The sequence below is a fragment of the Passer montanus genome, unplaced genomic scaffold, assembly GCF_014805655.1.
Source record: "Passer montanus isolate IOZ18808 unplaced genomic scaffold, ASM1480565v1 scaffold65, whole genome shotgun sequence".
NCBI lineage: Eukaryota > Metazoa > Chordata > Aves > Passeriformes > Passeridae > Passer > Passer montanus.
Window position 1 is genome coordinate 497,165 of NW_024371593.1, and position 26,267 is coordinate 523,431.

The following is a 26,267-nucleotide window of genomic DNA, read 5'->3' on the forward strand; positions in this document are numbered from 1 at the left end:
CAATTCAATTACTGAAATAAATATATATGTGTGTGTGTGTATATATATGTAGGTTTTTATATACATTTACTTTATAAAAAGATATGCAGGTAAATGTAGCTATCTGCAAAAGGCACCCAGAAGTGGATGAATGTTGGATGCAGATGTAGATACCTGAAGCAGTGTGCTACAAATTTTACACAGACATTGAAGCCTATTTTGGCATTTTGTTCTTTTACTGAATCTGAATCATCTACACAGTAACTCCTAGTATTTCTTGGTATCACAGGTCAATCTCAGAACGCCTCGTACACCCAGCGTAAACAGTCCTTTGGTTGGACAAAGCTGCCAGGAATTCTCTGGAAGTCAAAAGGTCAAACACACACTGACTGTTCAAGGTCCTACTTTCATAAACGTTGATGACCAATGAATACTGAGAGTTTCTTTTTCAGGCTGATAACACACCTTTTTGGATAATAAGTTTTAGAAAGATATCAGAGCCTGCCATCCTATTCCACCAGTGACACACACTGGGTCCCAGTGACACACACTGGGTCACATATGTTGTGTTTTTTAATCCTGTAACAGCTTCTATGGCCAACTGCAGAGAACAGCTACAACTGAATACAATTGTTGTTCCTGAAAACAGATTAAGCAGGAAAGAAAGGCACTTTTCTGATAATCAGAGTGAAGAAATGATTAGCACTTTGCAAGAACAATTAATTTAGTGTACCATACTCATCTATTACACATATACTGGTAGAAAAAATGGATTTAATCATCAATACAAGTCCTTGGGTTCTTAACCTTGTATATAATTGAGATGATGTAACTGCACAAAAAACTGCAACGAGTTTCATCTGATTAAGTACATGTAAGACTGAAACAAAAAAGAATGCCACTACCTCCATTCAGACCAGAAAACCTGTTGGATGTACCACAGAGCAATGCTACAACCAACATCTTGATTTTATGACTTTTGTGAACGTACAACCAGTTATTTACATTACCAGAATGGATTTTCCTGTGATGTATGACTAATAAACCCTGACACTCAAGCACCTGCAAAAGAAATGTCACTGCTTTGTAGTCTCTGCCATGAACATTTCACCTTCTATCATCTGAAATGATCTCAAATTCTTCTCATCAAAGTATATGTTACTGAGGCAAGGAGCCTACTTTAGTACTTTAAACACATGTTGTAACATCCACTCTATTTTATCTTCCTGCCTTTTCCCTCTGAAAAGGATGTTGTCATGCATGAATATACTGTTCCTTTACTCAACTCCTGCCACAAAGCCAACCGTGTCTTCCACACAAGCTTTTGCCTTTGTTGTGGTTCACTGTGTTTTAAAATCATCTTTTCAGCTGCACTGGAATTAATCATCATCCATCATGCTGCAAACCCAAATAACAGATTTAATGAAAACAAAGTATAATTTTATAGATTTTGCCCAGTGGAAACAAATCTGTTTTATGCCAGTGCTGTTGCTAACCAGATGACAATGCAGATTCTCAACATCTACTGAGGTGCCAGAAGGGGAGTGAAGTAGCACCTCCCTCCAACTCTCACAAAGACACTCTGTGTTCAGATTATGGGAAGAAAGTAATGCTGACTGTCCTGAGGTAAACACCATTTTTATAGTGATAGCATAAGACAGAGCTGTCTTATCATATTCAGTCTCTGTGATGGACTACCTGCTTCTTTCAGAATGCACTTACTGTCCTACAACAAAACCAGTTGTGAAAGCCATCAACTGTTATGAGATTCACAAAAAAGTGATGCAGCAGTTCAGTATTAACTAGTTTTGACACAAATTACATGTAGCATGCACCATCTGGCTTCCAAAAAAAAAATTTAAAAAACAGCAGACAAGGCAAGGAATAAGCAGGGAGACCACTGCCTTTCGTGACTGAGCAGGATCAGAGAAAAGCAAGCTTGAGCAGCAGATATTTGCTGCAGGTAATGGTATCAGGATATAAAAAATGGCAGCTGTCAGAGAGATCCTGAACTTATTTCAAAAGGCTCAGAAGCACAAGGACCTTTGCTAATTAAATATTCTATAAAGCAAAGAAAACATACAGGACAAACAATAAATCACACAGCTCCTTAGAAGTGATTGCGCTTTGAAAAAAAAACCCTAAAAAACCCAGTGATTTTTATGTAAGGAAAAACATTTCAAAGTGAGTATTCTGTGCAAAGCCATATGCAGAAAGTGTTTCTGTGTCGTGTATACCTCATAGAGTTCTTCTGTTCTCTGCTCTGTGCCTCTGGGACTCTGTCTGGCACCATTTGACCTCCAAGGAGCTTTAATGAAAAGCACATCAAGCCCAAGTGAGGGACTTTTTGATGTTAGCATTGCACATCACTAAAGAAACCAAAACTTTTCAAGTGGTGTTCCACCTCCTCCAGTAAAAGCAGCTTTTCCTCAAGACAGCAGTGTAAAGGTTTGAAAATGCAGCATCTATCTCTTGCACAGAAATGGTCACGAGTCCCTTCACGACAATTCCCATGGGAAAAGAGAGAATCATTGCATTTATCTTGCAGGCAAAATACGTGCCAGGAACATAAAGTGCCACAGTGTCACACCTGAGTACAAACTCCTTTTTGAATGAGTGAAATAGACACTGTCAGGATACTATTTGTGGGACTGGCAGTGTGCACCTGGAGCAGCAGGGCTGTCCTTGGCTAAAGCAGTTCTGATGGTCAGCTCCCCTCATCATCTTAGACAGATCGTGCTCTTTAGCTGAAATATATTCACTGTAAAGCACCTGACCAACCAGCCCTACAGCACACAAATCCCTTAGCACAGAAATTCATAGGGTCAACATGATGTGCTGGGAGAATGAAGATGTGCCTTCCTAACTGCAATCAGATAAGGCAGCAGCTCACCTGCATATGCCAGCACAGACTTAGCTGACCTCTGGGCATATTCTAAATGGCACTTAACCAGCAGTCAGAGTTGCCTGGTCAACAGAATTTTAGACTGATCCTTCAAATGAAATTTATGTGTTTTAACAAAATTTTAACAAAATTTACAAATATGAAATATGCGTTGCAAAATGGGATTTCGCTTTTTGTTTTTGTTGATGGAAAAAGTACCATACTAAAACTTCCTGGCACAAAATTCTCAAATAGCTTTAGAAAAAAAAAGTAAAAATAATTTCAATTCTGAAAAATGTACTGAGACATTTAAAATCAGTGACCAGTTCTTCTCAGAGCTGAATACAAGCACTGAAATTTACTGGCTTTATAGGTGCTACTGTCCTGAAGTGTAACATTGCCTAACTTGCTACTTGTGATCCTATTTCTGATCTTAGAAGCAAGGTCACGATCCTACAACCTTAAAGTTAATTGCCAGTTTTTCTACATACTTTGATGTGAGCTGAAGTAGGGCTCAAAGCAATCATGGAAATACTTAAGCTCCTTTAAATCAAAGTGACTACGGGAAGGGGAAGAAGGCAGAAGCGGTGCCCCTGGAAACACCCTGTAGAAATGGAAATTCTCCCTTCCTGAAGCAACTCCCATTCTCTGCATATCTGCAGTCTTTGTCAGCAGTTAGTAAATTAGCTGTACTTTTTCTCTCATCTTTCTGTTTTGACTCTAAGACAGCTATAGAAGATCAGAGGTTCAGCTATGAAAATGTTCATGTAATTCAGTGAAAAATACTGAGCATCATTACTCCTACTCAGCATGTATTTAACATAACTATTTTTGATGGACAAGGAATTACTACATTTAGGAGAAAAAAACCCAATCCAACTCATTATCCAAAGAAAAGATGGGAGAAATGCCAGATTACATACAAGCACACAGATGAGTTCTTTCATTGGAAAACTATAGAAAGAGATGTCATGGTTGGCTTAGGAAGAAGTGACAGATATTAATATAATCACATCAAATGCAGAATTCTCCATTTCATAGCTGTAAATATTACAGCTATAAATTGTTTTCAATTTTCAGTATTTCAAGCCTTTGTGGGTTGTATCTTTAGGAAGAAGCTGCTGAAGGAACCTCCTATTTTCAGTAAAATAGGGATTTCATTTTAAATTAAAGACTTTCAGTGTTCATACATAAAGTTCACAATAATTTATGTCATGGGGTTTTTCTCTCCACTGTAAACCTGCACTGATTGCACATAACCAACCAACTCTACAACATTTCCATGAATTTGATGCAACCTCCAGCTCAAATACAGGCTGGGTGGAGAATGGATCAAGACAAGCTCTGGAGAAAAAGACTTGGGGCTGTGTGTGGATGGAAGCTCAATATGACCCAGCAGTGCATGCTTCCAGTCCAGAATGCCAACTGTATTTTGGGCTGTATCCAAAGAATTGTGGCCAGCAGGTTGGGGGAGGTGATTCTGCCCCTCTGCTTCATTCTTCTGGGAGCTCTGGGGCCTCCAACACCAAAATGACATGGACCTGTTGGAGCAGGTCCAAAGGGAAGCCACTGAGCTGATCAGAGGTCTGAAGCACCTCCCCTGTGAAGACAGGCTGAGAGAGCTGGGGTTGTTCAGCCTGGAGAAGAAAAGGCTCCAGCAAAACTTTAAATCACCATCCTGGTGCCTAAAACTCATCTTACTCTAAAGCTTACACACCCAAAAGAGGGACTTTCTTACTTTTGTAATGGATTTCTTTCTAAGTAGAACTTCACAATTATTATCACCATGAGGGATCTGATCCTCAGACTAAAATGTGACAAAACCTTTTCATTACATAAATTACACATAGATGTGCCTTGCAGACATCTCAAAAAAGCACTTCCAGCTTTAATCATGCCCCATTCTCATCAATCTGAACTTCTATGTGAGATTTATCAGTGACTTCCTAAATCCTATACAACAGTGCTGATTGGTGAGTAAAGGACTGGAATGAAATCTCATGAGTCCTGCATAAATGAATGGGACACAGGAGACTGCTGCTTTTCACCAGTCAACACTATAAGACGTAACTTATTGGCACATAAAATGAAGTTGTTTAGTCCTGATTTCATTGCAGTGACCTGGTCTTTGGGAATCTGAAGTTTTTGTCCTGGCAAATTGTCTGGTCCTTATCACCAGAGATAAGAAAGTTAAAAATTTCTAGACATACATAGATTTTTGGGCATGTGGTTAGGGTCCTCTGCTTTCACACACTAAGCAGGATTTATACATACAGGGACAAAAGGCCATGGCACTTGTGATTCCACTCTCCTTGTAAAAGCTGGAAGCTTTTTAAAAACAGTAAAGTCAGGGTTGTTTTTAAAGTTAGGGTGAAAAAAAAAGAAACCTAACTACAAATGAAGACCTTTGTTCAACAAGCTACTCAAGGAGAACATAAATCTAAAGCAACAGCACTTCCAGCTGAAGTGGACAGTAATCATTTATACTTACACATGGCACATACTTAAGGAGCTTGATGAATTAAAGCCAAGTGTGCAACATTAAATTTGGGAACAGTCTCTTTCAAACAAAATTTTAAAAAAATTAACAAATAACCTTGAAATGTACTACACCTTAAATGTACTAGAGTTTTTGGAGAAAGCAACCTGCTGCAGGGAAGGTCAGTGGAGTCCAGTGGGTTAAAGCAGCCTGAATAAAGAGATGTGTAATTGTTCATTTGTGCTTCAGCCAAACTTGCAAGCAAAGGCCAAGCAATTCTGTATTATGCTGATGTCCACTCTCTGCCTTTGTTAAATTTTGTCATTCATGTGCGTTTTATTTTTTCATGTTTCAGGGAAGTATGTAAAGGAGAGCATGTCGCCATTAGATTAAGGGTTAAATACAGCTATTGCTGCTTGGTTCTTGGTGCTTTCCAGAGACAGTTCTAGAAACTTACTGCCTTTTCCTTGAGCCTGCTTGTAGTCACATTGAGATTAATGAAATTTACACACAAGAAGTTGGAGTGAAAACAGTCTTGAAAACAGCTGACTGATTCTTAAGCACCACTGCCTTGCATCATCCTTAATTCCAGATGGTTGGAATCAATGTCCCTAGTGGTGACCTCCAAGGTTCAACACTGGGTCCAGTCTTGTTTGACTTTTTCATCAATGACCTGGATGAATGGATAGGTGACTGAGCCCTGGAACAGGCTGCCCAGAGGGAGTTGTGGATTCTCCCTCACTGGTGATATTTAGGAATTGTCTGGACACAATTCTGTGCCATGTGCTCTGGGATGGCCCTGCTTGAGCAGGGAGGTTGGACCAGGTCACTCACTGTGGTCCCTTCCAACCTTACCCATTCTGGGATGGTATGAATACTGAGGAAAGAGTCTGGCACTTTTACTCAGCTGAATTGTTATAAAAGTACCCACGACAGTAGCTCATGGTAAGTTTGCTTTTATCTCTTTTATGTTCTAGCTTCCCCTTTGCTTTTTAATTTGTGCTGTATCTCATCCTCCTCTGCAGATGATGGTTACAAGCAGGCACAGGGACCCAGGCAGACACTTTGCTTTGCTGAGGACAGGGATGTGCTATCTGACACAGTCCAAGAGGACCAGGACAGATTCAAGGGACCCACAGCTATATTTACTTATTTATTTACTTATATATGTATTTATTTATCTATTTATTTATTTTTTTTTCTGCCCAAACCAAACTCACACTTAGCTAGACATGTATACGCACATACACACACTCTTAGTAGAGAACTGTTTTTTCATTTCACTAAAACTTCCTGATTCTTGAGCTTTCCTGGAACTACATCCCTATTTACCCAATGCAGCAAGCTGCTTGTCCACCAATAAATAATATCACCTTCCCAACAGTGCATTTATGGAAGCAGAAATTATTACAGGACTTAAAAGATAGACAAGAAAACCACTTTCTACACTCATAAAATGAAAGCCTTGAGAGGTCATTACATTTCCTCATTCAGTCAGCATTTGACATGTGCTTAATTGTAAAAGGTTTTATAATAATCATCAGAATGTATATTTAAAATTGCACAACGGATCAGATGTTCTCTCAGACAATAAGGAAAGTTGTAACAAATACATTAGGAGTAGTATAGTCTATCCTCTGCTTCCTGTGAAATGATAACTCTTCAGTAGTTCTGCCAAAGTACAACCCTTGGGCCTGATTTCCTTAATGCTGAATATCAAAGCTTTTTGAAACCTCAGACAAATTAACTGCCTTCTCTAAAAGCAATGTCAACAAAAATTAATTTCTGTCAAAAAAAGAAAAAAAGATAAAAGAAAAAAAAGAATTTTAGGGGAAGCTCTAGCCCTCCATTTTCTGATGCAGAAAACTTAACTCTGCTAAGACAAGATTTTGGGCAAAGGATGTGATTTCTTGCTAATTATGTGAAATCCACAGTATAACTGTCTGCAAAATGATAGGTTTTACCTTCCCAATACAGATATGCCAGCAGCAAGTATCCCTTAGCAGTCATTTAGCCCATGCTCCCAAGCAGCAAAACCCCAGGACTTTCACTTTGTGTGATATTAAGGCCTGCTGGGGATGATGCCAAGAGTGAGATCAACACAAGTGAGTGCAGGAGTCTTTCCCAGCACTGCCAATTAATCCTGTATGACCCCAGAAAACAGAGAAAAAACCTCCTATTCAAATGTAAACAAGAGAAAAACAAGAGAAAAAAGATGAGTACCTGGAAAAAACGTTATGGTTGAGGTGAGCTTGAGAAGTGCATCACAGGTCTCTGTAAGAATGTTACTGTATTCTCTTTACTGAAGCCTTTATGTTGCATTTAATGCACTTTGTGATCAGGAATAATTTCACAGTATGAAAGAACTCAGCATTTTTTGAAATCCTGCTGTGTCAAGCAAGTTATTCAAAATAAACCCTTAGAAAGGCAGAATGATAATCAATCAAAAATTATTAGTCACTCATATCCTCTGAGAATTTCTTTAGACTAACAGAGAACCTCTGAAATCTAGGCATGTCTAGATATTAACTGCAATAGGCTTTGCAAAATTAAGAGGGAAATGTTTCTTCAGCAGGTGGTATTAAATGATTTCCTTGAGAAGTCTATTAAGATCCTGGACAACACTATAGTAGGAAGTGACATAATGGAAGAAAAGGTCAGGCCTGTGGTACCTGCACATGATATGCTGTGGGATTTGTCCCCAAAGGAAGAATTTAGAGCTAAACATGGCATAGGCTGGATATAGCCTGGCTATTGCCACACATATCTGCCAGCAGCAGGAATGCCTCACCAGTACTTTCCATTTCACTGGTGATCATGTGCATTTATCCCTCCTGTTGGCCATCGTTTATCCTTAACCTGGTTACTCTGCACCAGCTGCCTACAAGACTCAATAAAATACCAATATAATAATAAAGAAACTCTCTATGTGCTTTCACTTCTTTTTATCTATGCATTCACAAAGTAGAAGAAAAGATTAAGAGCCTGAATTGTGTGGCTGATTGATCTTGACTGGACCTGAGCATAGTCCACTGGCTGCCTTCTAGAAATTGGTATTGCATGGTCTGTAGCTCAATATTGGCAAAACATTTAATTATGTTACTGCCTCAGAACAGAAAAAAACTGTAGCTTGTTCTAGACAAATCAAAGACTGGGGAGCCTCCCAAAAGTAAAAAAAAAACAAAACAAAAAACAAACCAAAACCAAATAAACCGAAAAAACTACCATCAAAAACATTCAGATAAAGGTTGAAGATACAAACCTCATGAGTTCTATATTTGTGTAGTTTTTATCAGGATTTTTGCCCAAGAAAAGAACAGAAATAAGAAACAGATTAAGGACAAACTATATAGCAGCCAAAGTAGGACAGAGCTTCTTTAATTCCTGGGGGACATAAGGAAAGGTAGAAAGAGGGTATTGATAATGATACTACAGGAAATCAACATTTTAATGCAGATTCTGCTAAGTGCAGATCAAAGGCTTTGTTTTTTCTTCAATTTGAAAAAGTCATGCCTTTCAAATGTAGCAGAAGCTCTGTTCTGATGAAAAATAATAATTGCATTATAGTTATTGTACATGTCAATTCAGAGCAGCTTCTCTAATACCATTCTATGTGCTTTATTGAGACAAGTTGTATCACTGCAGAACCAGAATTCCTTGCCTCTTTCCCTCCCAGGGAACCCTCCTAGCAAGACATTTGCAACACAGGATCAATGTAATTAATTTCACTCATTTCCCAGGGCTGTTCTGACTAGAACAGTTTTGATATTCGTATAGACACTAAATTTGCAACCTGAGACATAGGTAGATACATTACTGCTGAATAAACATCACTCAAGTGCAAAGAAAAACAGGATGAATTCTACAACTGGGCCAGAATTCCCTGCTATAAATACGTATATTAAGTGTGTGTATATCTAAGAAACTGCTGACACAGCACTGTGGAAAGCACTGCTAGAGGGCTTTCTGCTGCTGCCAACAATGTCATCATAAATCAGAAGGATTCTCAGGAGCAGCTCTGTGGTTAACCTGCATAAGGATACTGAACAACAGCCCATTGTTGCCAGAAAAGGACTCTTTGACACCGCTTGGCATCACCTCACACACTTAGTGAACCAGACTTTATACCTATTTTTGGCTCAGCTTAAGCAGAGAACAAAAAAAAGTAATTAGCATTCCATAAAAATCACAACAAAACAGGCACCAGTCAATATCAGGAAAACCCAGTGCTCTCTCCCCAACGCTGAGCACTTTGCCCAGCCCATTTGTTTAAAGACAAATATTTGAACAGCTTTGTATCAGATGTACCTTTACAAAACCAGAAACTGAGAGGGGAAAGAGCACAAGAAATGCTTACTTCTGGAAAAGTTTCATTGCAAGGACGACCATCTATGGAGATCCCTGCAAAGATCCAGCTCACAATGGAGCTGCTTGTAACATGAGAAAAAGCAGAAAATTGCCAGGACCTCACAGAGACACCTGGCAATTGCTGCTCCCCACTGCACACTGCAGCAGGATTGGGTTCACCCCAACTTCTCTGCAAAAGCTGCCTTGAGGATAAAGACTTTCTCAGCTGCCTGGAAAGGGGTGTTAGTTCTATGGTAAAATTACATGAAATTAATTCAGGCCTCAGCCTCATGGTTTCACCAAAACCAACGTCCCACAAATACTCCAGCAATACTGGGGCTTTAATAAGTTTTCTTAATAAACCATCATTGCTTTGGTGATGTTTCTGCTCAGGTATAGTTTTCTAATATTTTTTTCCCCAATGTTTCTCAACATGAGGCTTTCTAATGTTTTAAAGTTACATACTGAAAGGGGCAAAGTTTAGACTGCTGTGCTGAGGGAGTTAACTTGCTGATATTCAAGGATGCACTTACACGCATCGAGACAATTTGCAAACTTCCCTAAACCATATAGAAAGATGGTCAAAATCAGATGCCTAACATTTTCTTTTATTCTTGATGGAATTTATTCTGTAAATTACTGCAAGAGAAAAGAATCAAAGATCATGCTACTGGAAAGGCAACAGTGCATCAACAGATAAATGAGCAAAGCAAACAAGTGATGCATTTCCTCACTAATTTGATGGAATCAGGAAAACGAGATTATAAAAACAAAAAGCTTCACTACTGCATCTCTCACAATGCTGTCAAGTTTGCTGTTTCTTGAACTCAATATTTCTAAGATTCTGTTTCTTCCTGTCTTTTTTTCTGTCTGAGAGCTCTAGAGTAAAGTATGAATATGATTTACTAATTGTATAGTGACATCTTCAGCATCAGGAAACAAAGTGAATCCTGTTTGCAGGAGTGGCTATTTAAGATCCCTAATCCTCAAACTCAAAGTGCATTGGTGCATTTACCCCCAAAACAACAGTGCACCAAGATATTTTGCATGAGATACCATTCTCCATGGGTATGCATGTGAGCAGCCAAAGCACACAGGACTCACTGGGAAGGAAATGAAGACATGAGTAGCTCTCACCTCCTCTGATTTCCCCAGAGCCAGAGAACTTCATAAGGATTATCAGATTTGTAGGAATTTTTTTGCTGTTTAGTATTTTCTGAAGCTTTGTTTTGTTTTGTCAAGGGTGGTTATTTTGGCCCTCTGAGGGTTTCATGAATTTTGCCTGCTCAACACTGTCTTGAGACAACTCACTGCTGGGATCTTAAAGACCCCAAACTGATTTCATTGTTGAAAGAGCCATTCACCCTGCAGCCTTCACGTACCTTGCCTGGTTACCTTCTGACCAAGTACAGATCTCTCTTTATACAGGAAACTTGAGACTCCATGGCCCTGTTCCAGGGGCTAAACAAAAAGAGGTTGTAAACTTTAACCAATCTGCCTCCCTACAACTAGCTAGAGAGACTAATTTTCTGAAATCAAATCCTCTTGCCTGGAAACAAAACACACTTTTGGAACAGCTTTGGGTCTACCATGAACCAAAACCAAGCTGTTCTCCTCTTCTTGCCTCTGGAAACCAAGGATAACTTCAGAAAGCCTTTGACAGAAGCAGTCAAACCTGAATGATTAGGGAAAGCCTCAGCACCAGCAGTCACAGGAAATACACAAACCTAAGGTAAAAAGGAAGAAGGGAAAAAATGGGTACAACATACTAAGGTAACACTCCTATGGTAGGGAAAAGCCCTTTCCTCAGTGTTGAGTAGAAAGTCACCGAGAAAATAGGAACACTTTTGACCACAACAATTTTTCAATATTGTGATTAAGAGTAATTGGTTACTGATGCATAGGAACTAGTTAGAGATGGCCAAAAAAATCCATGCACAAAAAGTTCTTATTTGTAATAATCCAACACTACTGTGGTGGATTTCTAGCAAAAAAAAAAAACCTGCCAACAGCTCACACATTCTCTTTTTTTACTTTGTATTCAGAACTCCTTCTTCCTCAGCCTCATCCCTAATAGCATAGGTAGGCAGCATTTACCCATTTCATACAATGAACAGAAAACAGGAACAGAAAGGTCCCTCCCTTGTGGTTACTTTGCAGTTGAAGTTGGGTCTTCTGTTTGTACTTGAATGGAGCCCCATCCATGCTTATCCATTTCATGCTATTATCATGAAGTTAATTACACCATTATCCTAAATTACAGATTGTTTGAGAACCTTGTTGAACTCTACTCTTCCTGTTTTCATAGAGATTAGGAAGGGTAGGTTTAGCCTTTCAGGTGCTCAGTGTCCTCACTGTGAAAAGCTGCTGCCTCTTCAGCCCTGTACAGGCAATACGGCATCAAATTCCTTTCAGAGCAGAGGTAGGGGCTGACTTCTCAGTGATGCTGAGCCCCACAGTGTCTGCCACCACCTTTGAAAACCAGGCTACTGGGACATGGAGTGGGGAGTAACAGAACTAGATCCTCCTCTCTTACTTTTACTTCTTTGAACAGCACAAAAAATGGAAACCAACACAGAATAAACTGCAACCATTAGACAATTCTCCTGGACTAAGTCAGCTCATCAGAGCACATGCATTGCTTTTCAGGTGTTTCATAGAAGGTTTTAATTTTTTTCTCACTGTCCTGAGTAACCCAGTTACTTTAGAATACTACCAGAGAACCAAAATCATGGTAGAAAAAATCACTAACAAAACACCTGGAGAATCTTGCCAAAAAAGCCTCAAAACATTTCCCACAATCATAAAGTTTCTTTTCCCTTTTTTTCTTTCTCCAGTAACTTTCTTTGTTCTTAAACATCTATAGCTGTTGGAAGGAATACTATCAATCTAAAAACAAAGAATGTGTTTGTTGTTGTGTTTTTCTTTTGAAAAAAAATCTTATATACTCAGCGGAGCTTTTTGATTCTGTGCCCAGATACCAACATTACAAAACATAAGACAAAATTATAGGTACACAGCGTGCCAAGAAAATCAACTCAGCGTGGCTTGCCCAGGCTCTTTGAAAGAAGGCATGCACACTGTGTCACTATTATGATTTAAAATAGCTGGGCCTCCAGAGCCAGCACACTACTGTAGCACAGCTCAAGGTGCCTGCAGATGCCTGTAGCAGCAAGCCAAGTGATTAGCTTCAGCAGTGCCATGAAAGCACCACTGTGATTCCTGCTCAGTGTGCATCTCGCAGCTTCACTTGAGTACAAAACAAACCTCCAAAGAAATGAAAGCAGGCTTGGGAGGGGGGAGGAGATAAACCAAATCTTTTACACTAAACCTCATTATTATTTACTAGGGAGCAAATTTCTTGGGTACAATGGAGAGGGGGGATTTTCTACCGCAAAGGAGAAGAAAATGGCGTTTCTCATTGTAGAAGGACTTCTGCTTCTTTTGGGTATAAAATGGGTAACAAAAGCTAACAATGCCCTGAGCTCAAGGTTTGCTAGAGGCAAGCAAGAGTCTGTACGTACATGCACATGCATCACCCTGCCAAAGAGAGCCCTCTCAAATGCTTTCCATGTTACCTTCTCCCTTCTGCATCACTAAGAAGCGGGACAACGCCCAGAGAGATTTTGGATGTGCTCTGACACTTCCCCAGACAATTTTTTTTAAACTGGAAAGGATTTTTTTTCTTTGTTGGCATCAGTTATTGGGTTTTTTTACAATGCCCTCCAGCTGCTCTGGTATCCAGGTTGGAATCAAGGTTCAAGCTGCTGCAAGTTCACAGATGTCACAGGGTCCAATACACCCTGTGTTCACCAGCACAGTGAGGAGACACACTCTGGCCCCAGCTCCCTCAGCCTCCTGTGAGGCTGAAGGAGGGAAGATCCCCATTCCATAAGTTATTGCCTGATAATTGCCAGCTCAGCTTACCTAATGGAATTTCATCCTTAATTAAATCTCTAATTAAACCAGTCTCTACCCTTACCTTCATACCACCTTCAATTTGTGTTAACTTTCTTAGATAATTTCAAAGAGATATCTAGCTGTCCCTTAAACTAATGCATACTGTATTCTTCCAGGACCTTCCCTGATCCTTTGCTGACTAAAATATTGGTCCTGTTCCTACACTTTTCCACCCATGTCCTAAAAGGAAAGTATTTCTGAGTGTGACCAGTATGTACCTACTCTGCAGGCATCCCTTATGTTATTTAAAATACTCACTTTTAGTGTGAATTAATAATAGACTTCAAGATTTTTTTACTAGAAGGAATCTTAATCCCTGTCTTTTCCAAGGTTAGCAATAGCTTCCTCCAGAAGAAACAGTGATCAAAACATCACACAAAATGCTTGAAATAGTACTGTGTATGTAGAGATTATATTTTTCTGGATTTACATTTAATCCAATTTACCTCTAATAACTCATCTTGGTAACCGGTTTTCTCCCCCCACCACTACAATCACACTACAAAAATGAATGAATCTACATTTTTCTACAATGGTTTCTGAAGTTATTTACTGTTTTTTAGTGTTCTCCTCGCTATCTACTAGCATTTTTTCTAGCATAGAAAATACTGCTGTAATTACATTGTTTTTATTTTATGTTTAAAAGCCTAGGAATCTATAACACACAAATCATCTGCTCTACTGTTTCACTGCTTGTCATTGATAATACCCAAAATCCCAGCACCAGTGGAAATCAGAATAGTTCCACCCACACACATGAAAAGGCTGGAGCTCTGAGAGCTTTCAGCCTACATGAACATCCCAGGTTTTACTCATGAGCTGGAGCTGTTTGAAGATGTCTTTTTAAGGTTAGAATACAGGTCAAAGTTTGGGGGGAAACACAGGGCAGCTGGAGAGAAAAAATAACTTGAATTATTATCAAGTGAGAGCTGGATTAATTCCAATACATTATGATGATTCTGCACTGCAAAGAGGCCATAGATCCTAAAGACTTCAACTCCCTGAGTGCATCTCTGTGTCTCTGAAGACAGAACCATTCATTTTTTCTGAAGTTTGTCTGCTGCACTTATGAAGTTAACACTTATTTCCTTCAGTTATTTATCAGCACAAGCCTCTCTCATGAAGGGTGTGTGGAGGGTACAGATGAGGAACTCCACTGCATCAAAATCCATGTCAGTTGTTTTTAGGACGTTGTTTCACAGTGTAATTTACACTCCTGTAACATGTAGCTCTTTGAATAACATAAATGTTATTCACCGATAGATTTAATGAATTTGCTTGTGCCCTAATTTAATTATATGCCATACAAAAATACTAACCTTCTAAAGGCTGTGGCTTCCCTACTCTTATCTCACAGGCCTTCCACTGGCAGTGGATAAAAAGGAGCCATCAAAATCAGTGAAGCCCTGCACTTGGTCACTTTTTATTAAAGCAGCCATCTCAGGACTGAATAGGGACAAAAAATGGAGAAAAATGGAAATTAATTGTTTGGTTGTAGAGAAAAGACTATGCATCAGTCTGGGCTGTCTTCATTTACCACAACTACTCATGACCAAAAATATCCCACTACAAACCACCAGAAAAAGTAGTTTTCATTTTGTTTCAGGTCTGGTGTGATAGAAAAAGAGTGAACAAATAGATTGTTCATGATTGTTCATTTACAAATAGATTGTAAATGAAGAGAGTCCAGACTGATGCATAGTCTCTTGTCTAAGACCAAATAAATAATTTTTTATTGCTTGTTCTTTAACTGATTTTTCACTCAAATTGTACAGCAAGCACACAGTAAGCAAAATGAAGATGACCTTGTTTGTAGGAATCACTGTCCTTTTCATTCTTAAGTGTAGCACCACTAACCGATAATCCTTCTCCTCCCCTTTCTCTATTTAAAGGAAATTACTTTCCACTGACTTTTTTTCTAGCTGCCATGAGATTTATAAATTCATCTGCACAGAAATTCAGAAGGCTGGGATTCAAAACCAGCTTTGCCAAGTGCTATCTTGGAGCAGCTTTAGAATGACCTCTCATGGATTGTGAGCACTGTGTCAAGTCAGCTACAGCCCAAACCATGCTGCAAGGACAGCAGCAACCAGCACTGCCCATGCTAAGTCCAGGCACAGCTGCATGTCTGCAGAGCATCATGCTCACACCAGTGAGCCACATGTGCATGCAGTGCCACCCAAATGCTGCTTGATGGATCCCTGGGCCCCAGGCCAATGTGCCTGCAGGGCACTGTGCTAGCCAAAAGAGTGTGAACTCTGGGCTACAGCAGAAACTACAGCTCTTTTGCATAAGGGAAAAGGCACTGTGTTCTACCCCACCCACTTCTGATACCAAAGTTCTGCTGAGAGATTATGGTGAAATCTCTTTGGGACTGGCTGGTTGACCTCAAAGTTTGGCCAAAATTCCTTTCTGTAACATGGAGCAAACAGAGGAAGAGGATCTGTGACTATGGCTCAAGCAGCCTCTTTCTGAGAACAAGCAAAACTTCCCCTTGACCATTTCCTTTCTAAGGTGTCCTTCTGTGAAACTCCTCTGGTTGAAGCTCTCTAGAAACTTGGGATAGAAGCAGAATAAAGGCTTCCTTCAGTACCTTGACAACCACAGCATGCACTCACAGACACTGGTGACACAACTGGAGAGTTTCCAGACAACTTCAGCTATGATGAAGCAAGGATCCCATCTCCATTCAAGCTGACATTTTGAATATATTCTACTCTTGGGGTTTTTGTTTTGATTGCCTCATTTGGCAGGATTATCCTACATGATGGTCAAGTCAGATGTCTCTACTGCCAGCATTAACTGAAGTGGCAAAACTGATGTTTACATGTCCTTCTGCCCCAGGACAGATAAGCTGTGACAAACAGAGACAAAGAACTGTCAAAAGAATCTGCCCCAAGTGCAAGTGAACAGGAGGAAAATCATACACGAGTGGTGGCTGCATCATGAAATGATAAAGCAGGAAAAGGACGGCCCAGGCGGGGCAAGGAGCCAAAGCACACTGGGATTGGCAGACATGTACAAACACAGACAGAGATGTAGATGTAGCTCCTATTGTCAACATATATTTTTATAGGGATAATTTTAGAATACTTAACAAGGCTGTACACATTTTCAGTTTGGAAACACAATCTATTTGTTCACTCTTTTTCTATGACTGGACAAAGGGCAGTATTTATTAGGTGAAGTGTCTGACAAAGCCTTTAGTGCTGTTAATCACACCAGCTTCCTTGATATATTAAGGCTATTAGGACTTAACTAGATAAAGATGCACATGTTACTAAGTGAATCACCTTCTATCTGTCTAATGGAAACCAAGTGTTGATTTAAGTGGAGTCATCTGTTTAAAAAAGAAATTGAAATAAACCCAAGATTAACAGATGTCACAGAAGGGTCAATGGCGAGCAATGTTGGATCCAAGGCTTTTAAAATAGAAACTTACATGAATATTTGAACTCACTAGAACATTGCTCTCTGCTTGACTGTGAAAATACAGCATTTAATATAATTTAACTTTCAAAACTACATGCATAATTATCTATATGTATGACAGTTTCTGTGTCATTTAAGCATGTTCAGTCCTCTCCACCCCTAGGTTCCTGGGCTACGAAATTATGTTAGTAGATTAATTTCTAGATGATTTAAAATGCACTGTCTAAAATAGTCCCAGTACATTTATATTGGCTGGGTTGGTGTGGTTTATGTGTTTATATATGCTGTTCTCAAGTACTGGATGGTTTTAGTATTAATGGGATATGATTATGTTGAACCCTGCACTGGCCAATATAACTATTCAAAACCAGAGGGGTGATTAAACACAACAACAAAAAGGAATGCTGATTTGTGGTTAAGTCCCAGACATGGCTTAAGTTGAATTCCTGCCTGTGCCACAGATGCCACTGTGATACCTCAGGCAAGTCACTTCCTGCACCTTAGCTGTAAAGGAGGAAAACAATATTTTTCTTTCTCCCTTCCCTTCTCTATTTTGTGTGCTCAACCTGTTGGAGCAGGAGCTTTCATGCCATGATGGAAATAACAAAGCTGCCACAGAGGTCCATCCAAAGGGAGGCAGCTGATCAGGATGTTACACCCACGGCATACAAGGCCAATCACACTCTGCCAGCTGGGGCTGCTGGATGGAACCACTAAGAGGAGCATCACTTAGTTTGGGACAGAAAGGGAGCCTTTGACATGGGCTCACAGCCCTGTGCTAACTGCTGAAACAGTGGGATACTTAAAAAACTGCAAGTTGCTGTTGTAATCATATTTGCTTTAGACTTTTATACATTTTTTCATCATGCAAATCTTAATTTTCTTGTTGAAAGATGAATTGTAATCTTGCGACAACCCCAGTGGGTAGGACACAAAAAGAGAGATGGATTTGAGGAAACTGTGTTTGTCCTCCTGGTTGCATGAGCTCTAGGAGTGGTAGGTATATTTTAAACCATGTGCTCATATTCTACTTTCAATGACTGCCCATTTTTCTTATCTTCCCTCTGACTCCCCTAGCCCTAAGTAGGAGTCAGACAGCAAAGGCTTCTTCTCTTATTTCCCTTCCTGGACCAGTTTTGGTTTGCAATTTTTAGCTGAGGGTGGGGAAGGGTGGGGGGAACAGGAGGAGCAGATAGGGTGTCAGAAGGTATGGACATTGTGTAAGAAAGGGAGTATACCTCCCTTTTCTCTGAATCTTTTCCAAGAGCTGAATAGATTCCAGCCCTGAAAAGACTACAGCCTGAATAGAGTCCTTTCAGCTCCATCCACTTTCCCTCCCTGATACTCAGCTGCAAATGAAAATAAAGTATTTTAATTCCAGCAAGACGGCTCTAAAAACAGATCTTTGACAAGGAACGATTTCAACTTTGATGCATCTAATTTCAGTAAAGGCTCATCCTAGTGTATCAATTTGCCATTTATGTTGGACTGTTTTTTTGGTCACTCATCTGCAACACACGTACCAACCCAGGAAAAGCAGAGATGATCTTATGGTCATTTTTTTCCCTTTAACATATAAGAAAGGCAAATAAAAGTTGTCTGTGTAGCATGCTGTGCACATGTGCTGTTCACTTAAATGCCTTTTTTCTAATCAGCTCTACAGTGTAGTCCATACAACTGTTCCACATTCTCCCTTGGCATATGCACCATGCATTTCCATTCCACATCAAATGTAAACACTCTCTGCACAAGAATGATGGAGGCTGTGTTTCAAATCTTGCTTGGGTTTATCTTTGGATGCCAGACAAAACAGGCTTTATGTGGCTTGATAAAAGATCGAGTCATCCCCATTTGCAGACCTTACATCCACTTGCATACCTACTCAAATATAAACACCACCAGCAGAATCCCAAACCAGCAACTAATCTGAAGATTGTTTAAAAGATTATTAACTGGCAAGGCATTATTTAATACCTCCAATTTCCCCCCCTCCCCAAATTCATAGATTTTATAGGATATGTTGCATGTTAGCTAAAATTCCTCTGGGATTTCCTCTCTTAATAAGTGAGCAGACATCTGTGGGTATCATAAGCACACAGCCACTGCCAGTGTGAAGAGTTATATACATATATAGATATATGTGTATATATTCAGAGAGAGAGATATGTATAAATGTATGTATATGTATATATATGTGTACATATATATAACTCTTTGAATTTGTAAAGGTTTACACTCTGTCCTCAGCATTATCCTTCCAAACTGGCCAAAAGTTGGGTTGTTTGTCAGTCTTTTGCCAGCAATATATATTCAATTAAATCCAAAAGTGCTAGAAATTTGCAGTAAAATCTATCAAAACTCACTTAAACAGGAATTATTCTCTTTAGGAGTTTTTTTTCCACTTCATAAAATCCGTAGAGGAGTATCACAGACGACTCATGCAAATGAGTCACCAGAGCTTAGTCAGTCATTGCTTAGCCTAGCATAGCCTCTGTGTGCTAGCTTGAACTACCTTCAGCCAGTCTTCTTGAGAATAAAGATCATATTTTGTTTGCCTCTATTTAATTTTTCAGTGCTGAGGAAGTACACACTCTGATTTCCAGCAAATAAGCTGATAAGGTGCAGTACTCTCACTATCTGCAGCTATTTATGCTCAATACCAGATTTATTATCTTTTTTTATATAATCACATTTACTCTGACCCAAGAGCTGATGCTTTAGAAACAGACCACAGAACACCTTAAGTGCTTGTAACACTGCTCTACAGGTGAAGTAACTACACCTAAGCTACTACACCTAGAAACTCTCCTGCAGGTTAGAGATAGCACTTAACATAGTTTATACTAAACCATTTCAAAATTTGTGCAAAAAATTGATTGGTTTGAATTTGTGCAGTGAGAGGATCTGATGATGATGAGATGATATCTCTTCAAAGAGATTAAATTGGTGCTAACAAACAGATGGAAGTGAAGGCCACCCCAAAGACCTTGAGGTCTTTGAGGTACGGCTCTGTCAACTCTCCCAGGAACAGAGTGCTGCTTACACAGCCTTTGTAAACAGATCAGATCCAAGACACAGCACAGCAATGTTCCATGAGCCTGTGTGGGTGACCAAATCCAGCAGCAAACAGCTGTGTATAAAAAGATAGGATTAAAAGGGTATCTTGAATAAATTTCTCTGCCCCAGTCTTGTTTCTAGTGCAAAGCTTGTAGCAGAGTCTTAGAAATAAAATCATAAGAAAATACATACGCATAAAATAATGGTTTTCCTTTTTTTTTTTTACCAACCCATCCCTGACTACTGTTTCAAGTGCTTGCTAAACTGGAGTTTACATACAGACATCCTGTTTAATAATACTCAAGTGAGTCTTTCTCCATGCCTTTGCCTAATCTCTCTCTGTTTGCTTCTATTCTAGCTACTGAAGCTTCTGGCAGCAGTGAATCCAGCAAGTAATTATTTTTAAAAATTTTTTTACCATGTAAAAATGTATTTTATTACTATGCCTGATAATTTTATTTTGCTGTAGCTGGCAAGATGGGAAGTATAGGACACTAGACACAGCAATCTATAGTTTTTCATTGTTAACCTATTGAAATATTATTAGATTGGTAAGAGAAAAGCTATTCAAACTGTAAGGCTGCCTAATGACCTAGGCTGTTGAAGGATGTGCTTAGTTGTAGTCCAATTTATAGAAAATGGGCATCCTCCATCACAAAGTTCAGCACGGAAATTGCTTCCGTATGCTTGTACTTCAGCATCTGGAAAAAGACTAAGGATTAAATTAATAGTGATACTTAATCTTCCATATGCCTCAATATTCCTCCACATCCCCCAGGTTATTACTTCTGCATTATTGCAAGAACTACATACAAGATGAGTAACTGCTTGGTGGTGTTGGTTTTGATTTTTATGGATTTTATGCATCTTTTAAAACTCCCAGCCAAACCCACAGCTTTTAGTTCTGTTTCTCAGTATTGGGAAGACAAATCCTCACACACCTATTGCAGAAGCTGACAATATTTAATACCAGAAATGCCTAGTGCATGCTCAGCCTGAAAAGTGCTGAATATTTCCATGCCAGACACTTTCTGAAGCCATCTCTCCCAGTGATGGTTCTAACCTTGCTTTCCAGCACCGGCCAGAAAGTTGGGTTGTTTGTCAGTCTTTTGCCATCAATATATATTCAATTAAATTCAATTAATTAATTATTATCCATTAAAAAAAAGCCAAAATGTGCAACAAGGGTGACATCAGTCAAGGGCTTTTTTTTCTATTCAATTAAATTCAATCAATTAATTACTATCCATAAAAAAAAAAAAAGCCCAAAAAATGTGCAACAAGGGTGACATCAGTCAAGGGCTTTTTTTTGTGTTTGCACTAATTGCTCTGCTACCCTAGGAAGCATGGTAACTGTTCCCAGGCTACAGAATGACATTAAAAATAGAGGAAAAACCCACCAAGGTTTGATCCTCTGTTAGATAATGCAGTTGTTTCACACAAAACTGAAAAACTGCCTGCACATGAAGAATTATTTTAGGTGAATAAGCTAAACTTGGTATTTTTGAACTCAGGATGATGTAGATGGTATAATACTTATCTAAGTAAAAGATTAAACCACCTAATGTGTGCTTGTTGGGTTGTAAGTATTGAGCATTAAATAAGGAGACAAATAAGTACAGATCTATATTTTGATTTATGACAGAAATGCTGTCATAAAAGTAACATATCCATAGTGCAGAGGAAAATGATGTCACAGAAACCAAAATAAGTCCTCTCAAAAGCATACAGCTTTAATAAACCTTAATGCCTCTGCCTACCATAACAAGGAAAAACTAAAATGTTGGCTCCTCATGTCAGAGGAATGACCTATCATCTTTACGTGGTCTCTGCAGCATGTCCTAAACTATTCTGCAATGAATGGGCCGAGAGTTCATTATTAGAAGTGGCATAATTAGAATCTGCCTTACGATACACTAAAAAAGTGGATTTATTCACATTACAGTAAGATTCCTCTCAAGTTCACATATTTTTAAGCAAATCAACAAGATAAATAAATCAGATATGAAACCTTTTGCAATGGGGAGCTGTTAGTTGATTAGAAAGCAAGAGTGGACAAGAGCAAGAATGAAGTCAGAAACTGGACCTAGACTTGTCAATCATCATTCAGTTACTTGGAGCTGCCTTCAACATGCTCCCAGTCAAGCTGGTTTCTAACACATGTATGGCTAAAACCAATACTCCACTGAAACAACTACAGAAAACTATTTAGCTAGAAGAAAATGTCATACCATGTACATAAATGTTGTAAGATACAGTATTCATCACTTTTTGAAAGCCACCTCAACAAGCTTTTGCACTTATTTCTCTTTAAAAGTTACACAGCACTCACTGCAAAAAAGATATCAAATATTTATTATATCCTTACAATTTTACTGGCCTCTACATGTTTAGCAATCACAGACATGGTAGATGGAAGACAGGAAACCAAATCAGCATAACTAAACTCAAAAGGCCTGTGAGAAGTACACTGCCTTCCAGCTTTGGTTTCCAAGATCAGTTCAGATTTCCACTAGTCAACTCAACAAGCACAGCAGCACCTGTTTTAGGGTAGACGTTTTCATGTGATAGACGTGTTTTTAACTGATTTAAAAAGTGGTGCCATCTGCTTTCCACGTAAATCTGAAAAAATGCAATGATGTCTATGTTGCTCTTTGGGTTTGTACTGGTTAGACTATAAGGGTTCACCTTCTCAGCTAGAAGCATACAAAATGTATAAAAACTTGGAATTAATATTGTCTTACAGAATGTTTGATTCACATTAAAAGGTGTCACATGTCTTACTGCCACATATCTCCTGTACAAATAGAAATCTCCATTTAAATCTCTACAGTGCAAAGTTTTGCAACAGATAACTCCTAATGTTTCATGCAACTGAAAAAGACTATTGCAAGATTTTAATTATGACCTTGGCAATCCTGGTATTAATACTGTACTTACTGTCAGATACAGGAACAATTCTGAGTATATAAAAAGGGATGCCCAGAAAACTGCTTTGGATTGCTAGAAACATTCTTGAAAGGCAAACTTTAAAGGGTTCTTTTAAATTTTATTTTCAAAACAACTTAAAAGAAAGAGAGGATAGTGTCTACTGCTCAGAAAAGATTTAAGGTTTTTTTTGTATATCTGGGTTGTGTTATTCTACTCTGGGAGGTCCAGAGGCAGGACCTACAGATTGCTGGGGCAGTCTGGTTTGCAAGTACAACAGGGAGAGTCCAGGGATTGGCCACTTTCAGCCTTCACTGCATATTCTAGATGATTTTGTGCAGTGCCCATATTTGAGACTGAATTTCCTTAGGGCAGCCAAAGCAGCAAGCCTGGCTGATCACCTGAGAAGCGCAAACTGCGCCTGTTATAGCTAAATTAATGGCTGGCAAAAGGCTGAAAAAGAACAGATTAATGTGAAAATTAAAAAGCTAGCACTGCAGTCATTTATAGCCAAGCTAAAATTAGAGCAGTGAAAGGAAAATAAGAGCTGCAGGACACAGAATTTCCCAAGTGTGCTGCGGGCTTGCTCCTGGCTGGAGCTGCTGGGCACACCCAGAATTAAGCCCTTGGCAGGCAGCACACGCGGCATGAGGATGAAGAGTGCTGTGTGAGGAGGAAGGGCACTGTGCACACACAGCTGGGCCCATCTGGAAAAACTGTTTTTGATTTTGAGCTTGGTAGCAAGCCAGCTGTGGCCAGGTTCCTTGAGGGTAGGCTGAATAGTCACTCACAGATGTTTCAAGGATGAAAAGAGAAGGCTGGTCACCACAAATAAATTGATTTGCTGCTGCAATCCTGCTCAGCCACGTTCCCTGAGCGATCTGCATGCACGCTTTGGACCATTGGCACTTGGCAGGGGGTGTGAGCCCTGCTGGGTGCTGCAATCCTGCTGGTACATTCCCACTGGCATGTGGGCAGCTCCCTGCACCCAGCAGGGCAGGACACCTTTAGGAGAGCACAGCCCTTGCCACCCTCAGCTTTGCAAGCAACAGAGAACAACGGCAAAGTCAAAATATGCCGCGATTACGTGTTGGATTTCTTTTCACAAGGGCCTACCAGGCTGTGCAGTCTCTGCTCACATTCACAAAACCACCTTTTCAGGGTCTTGCCAAAATTACAGCATTGAGCAGGAAGGAATCTGCAGGAAGGTTCTTGCAAGTGTGATTCATCCCTTTGGCTTTTGTACCTTAGGAAACAACCTTTAGGTTCAGGATCACAAACTGTGTATATCACAAGGTCAAAGTTTCAGCACACAAGAAACTCTCTTCCTTAAATGAGCATACTCCTAAATTCCTAAATTTACAGCAGAAAACACAACGTTTTGCTGATGTCAACACTTGAAAATTCATGTTTTTGCCATAAAGGATCATAATTCCTGTCAATACACTGCTGTTTAAGCTTTTTATTTTAAAATGTCCCTTTTAGGTGCCATTCCCTCTGTACTGCTGGCTGTACACAGCCCTCCTCTGACTTAGAGGAGATTTTTCAAATGTACAAGAGGTGTTTAGATGCTGACACTAGCCTTCAGCACTGAAAATATCTCCTCCTGAAGTCCAAGAGTGAAAACTAATTCACAAACCAAATGGGATGAAGCTGTTTAAAATATTTTTTTCACCTTAAAAACCACCTGATATCCTTAATATAGTGTTCAGCTCAGGAAGGATTTAACTGTATGTTGAAAACATACCAAGCACCATGTATTTTATAGGAAAGAGAGGGCCAATCTCTGAGAGCAAAAATACCCAAAAATTAGCTTTGGCCACCATCTACAGCTGCAGCAAAAATGTGATTCCAGCATTGCCAGTATGTTTTTATGTTAACCACTGTTTGCTGAGTCCAACTGAAATTCTCTATTTTTAGCCTTTCAGCTACTTTCAGATAAAATTCCTGCAGATAGGACTAGCTGTATAGGGCAGATAACATACAACTCTGAAACCACAGATGACCTCATGCAACTGCAAAGAAAGAAGGGTCTGTTACTTAAAACAAGGCTAAAATTTAACCCAGCTATACTAAAATTATACAGGGAGTGTTTTACAGTCCCATTACAAGACATAAAAACCCAGTCACTATAAATTCACGGTGTACTTATTTGTAAGGATGTAAAAAAGAGTAATTAATAACCCCCAAACAGCTTATCTCTGAGCCAGTACAACACCAAGGCTTTCCCAGGCTCGCTGGAGATTTCACAAATAGCACTGAGAAGCTGCTTTAGCTGCCATTTGAGAATAATTTGTCCACACTGAAAAGTCATTGCTCTTTGTCACAAGTCACAAGACATTTCTTAGTGTTCCACACTTTCAGTTGACATTATGGAGAGAAAATAAATAAATGTAATCCAAACTTTCTGGAAAGGGCTTCCATGTGTAAGAACACATATTAACCACAGATGTGAGGGAGTACTGCACAGTGATTCTTTTTTGTGCTAAATGCACTCTGCCTTCCTCTCTTCTACTTCACTCTTCCCCTGTGTCCCCCCATATACCAAAAAAAGCCAGTTTCCTTTAAAACACTGTTATTTCCAGGAGAGTGAAGTGCAGTTCTGAGTACTATCATTCAAGTTTATTAAAGTAATTTAGGAGAAATGTGTAAGGAACAGGCATGTCACAAGTGAATCAATGCAGATCAGGGTGCTGGTTTGTTGTCCTTGGGATGCATTGCTCACACCTTTTTTAGTTTGCAGAATGTTTGCTTGATATTTCTTCAGAACAAAACCTCTATGAGGTACCACATACTTCCAGTAGTGGAAGAAACACTCTGAAAGTTCTTTTCCTCACAAAAAAGTTTCAGTCTTAATAACTAAAGAACAGGTCAGATACATGAGTGAAATAACTCTAAAGTAAAGAAATGCTTTCACTCCCTCACCAAATCACTCTAAGAGATCAGTAAAAGATTCAACTATTCTTCTTAACTCTTCCTTTTCCCCTAAATACCAGCATAGGCAAACCTGTATTTTGTAACAATGACACAACCTCTACCGTGACAATGAACCTCTACCTGTCATCTATTTTCTCAAGCACAGCCAGCATTGAAATAAAGGCTTACAAAGCACTTAACTGTTGTGATTACAGAACAAGTCTGATTTTTTTGGATTCATGTCACTTGGAAGGAGAAACTCCACTTATCATAAGGAATAAAAAC

At 39.3% G+C, this 26,267-nt stretch overlaps 1 protein-coding gene across 4 annotated transcripts in view; it reads right to left on the minus strand.

The window, feature by feature from the left end:
• KCNQ1 (potassium voltage-gated channel subfamily Q member 1) overlaps positions 1–26,267 on the minus strand; it is a 333,132-nt gene that overhangs the window by 75,010 nt on the left and 231,855 nt on the right. The window lies entirely within an intron of this gene.